This window comes from Homarus americanus, unplaced genomic scaffold (assembly GCF_018991925.1).
Source record: "Homarus americanus isolate GMGI-L3 unplaced genomic scaffold, GMGI_Hamer_2.0 scaffold20930, whole genome shotgun sequence".
In the NCBI taxonomy this organism is placed as follows: Eukaryota; Metazoa; Arthropoda; class Malacostraca; order Decapoda; family Nephropidae; genus Homarus; species Homarus americanus.
Window position 1 is genome coordinate 9,688,991 of NW_024748502.1, and position 2,424 is coordinate 9,691,414.

The 2,424-nt window shown below is 42.3% G+C and overlaps 1 non-coding gene across 1 annotated transcript; it reads left to right on the top strand.

The window, feature by feature from the left end:
* The first annotated feature begins 606 nt into the window (after nt 1-606).
* On the top strand, nt 607-678 carry Trnae-uuc. The gene has a single exon. It is a non-coding gene; the product is annotated as a tRNA-Glu (tRNA).
* Nucleotides 679-2,424: the final 1,746 nt, after the last annotated feature.

Consider the following 2,424-nt stretch of genomic DNA (forward strand, 5'->3'; position numbering starts at 1 on the left):
AGGTTAAGTATGGTTAAGGGTAAATTATAGAAAGCTGAATATTTTGTTAAGGGATTTATGGTACTTTATTATAAACAACAAAAACGCGCATCCTTTGTCTACCCTTTTATAGTCCGATTGTCTTTGTTTTTTTATTGTTGTTGCCTGTTGGGATCTGGGTAGACTTTTAACTATATTCTAAATCCCCAACTCGTAACAAATGGCGACCGTTAAAGCCATCTTGTCCTTCCCCACTCCAAGGACGAGGAAGGAACTCATGCGCTTCCTGGGGATGTGCGGCTGCTACAGTCGGTTCTGCAGTAACTTCTCCAGCGTGGCCGGACCCCTCACAGACCTTACCAGTTCTGCGGTCCCTTACATCTGGAACCAGAGGTGCGACCAGTCTTTCCACCGCCTCAAAGCCTTCCTTGCCTCCAAGCCTGTAGTCCAACCCCCTGACTACACCTTGCCCTTCTATCTGCAAATCGACGCTAGCGGTGTCGGAGTTGGGGCTGTGCTCCTACAACCCGACCCAACCACTGATGTCCTTCACCCTGTGGCATACTACTCCGCCAAGTTGAAAAAACATCAGACCAACTACTCGACCATAGAGAAGGAGGCCCTGGCTCCCGTGTTGTCTAGTGGCTAGGATACCTGGCTTTCACCCAGGAGGCCCGGGTTCGATTCCCGGCATGGGAACCAATTTGTTACGAGCTGGGGATTTAGAATATAGTTAAAAGTCTACCCAGATCCCAACAGGCAACAACAATAAAAAAACAAAGACAATCGGACTATAAAAGGGTAGACAAAGGATGCGAGTTTTTGTTGTGTATAATAAAGTACCATAAATTCCTTAACAAAATATTCAGCTTTCTATAATTTACCCTTAACCATACTTAACCTAAACATTAACAGTATATACATATTTATACAACATACAATAATTTGAAGCAAGGTGGAGGTGGGGGAGGCAATATAAGATTACAAATACTTAAGTGCGGAGCTGAGATGGCTGACGAGTAAGGCTGAGTATTGTAGAAGACGGTAGGTAGTCACTGTGCCGTAGGTTTCCAGGATAGGTGGTCCTGTGGTCACTTCCCAGAGTGAACTGAACTCTCCTCGAACTGGAGCTGACGAAGAAGACTTTGAGGAGGTGACGCAACAACCAGGATATGGAGAAGGGAAACCCGGGAGTGGTAACTAAGAGTAGTCATACTCGGGTTTCGTCCCTATATGGCGTTGCTCGTGGTGCTGGGTAGGTAGATCAGGACAATAGATGACGTGGTTCGTAGTGCTGGGTAGGTAGATCATGACAATTGGTGGCGTGGTTCGTAACAACAGGGTGAAACTAGACAGTGAAACAGACAGGAGGTTGACAAAATTAGACAGATTCATACATACATAAATAGACAATATGGCAACTAACATGACAGACAGATATTCAGACAGCTGACTGACTGGTTCACATCAGATAAACGGGCAGACACACGCCAACAACGGATAAGGGAGACAGATTTGGCGACACAAAGAGTACAGACGGGCTCATAGTCAAACACCACCCACAGACGAACAGACAATTGGGATGGCAATAGAAAGGACGGATAGACTTGAGACAGATTAGAAGGCATTTACAAAGAAGAATAACACCAAAATGACCATATCTGCGTCAGTGAGGGTAGCTGGTCTTACATCCACCAGTGTAAATAATAAGACGCATTGAAAACTAACACCCTCGCGCGGAAAGAACATCGATGGTCGGTCAGTCATGTGAGATGGGCTTGAAACTGACTAACGTAGATGATGACTATGATGACTTAACACAGGTGATGACTTAAGCAGATGGTGACTAATCTAACCAGAATCATGGTAACTTCTCTTCATAATACAATTCATCTCGGAATGATCATCAGTGATTCATAATATTTTTTTTCTTCTGATTTTAACCTCTGCTTATGGCGAATATTTCTTTAACTTATTATTCTAACCTTTATTCTATTCTTTCTTATAGTATACTAGATACTTATAGTACCTAATAACCACGGCCATGATTATAACAACCAGGACCTTGATTATAACAACCACGACCATGATTATAACAACCACGAACATGATTATAACACCTACGAGTATGATCATAACAACCACGACTATAATTATAACAACCACGACCATGATTATAACAAACACAACTATGATTATAACAACCACGACCATGATTATAACAACCACGACTATGATTATAACAACCACGACCATGATTATAACAAACACGACCATGATTATAACAACCACGACCATGATTATGACAACCACGACCATGATTATAACAACCACGACCATGATTAAAACAACCTCGACCATGATTATAATAACCACAACCATGATTATAACAACCACGACTATGATTATAACAACAACAACCATGAGTATAACAACCACGACCTT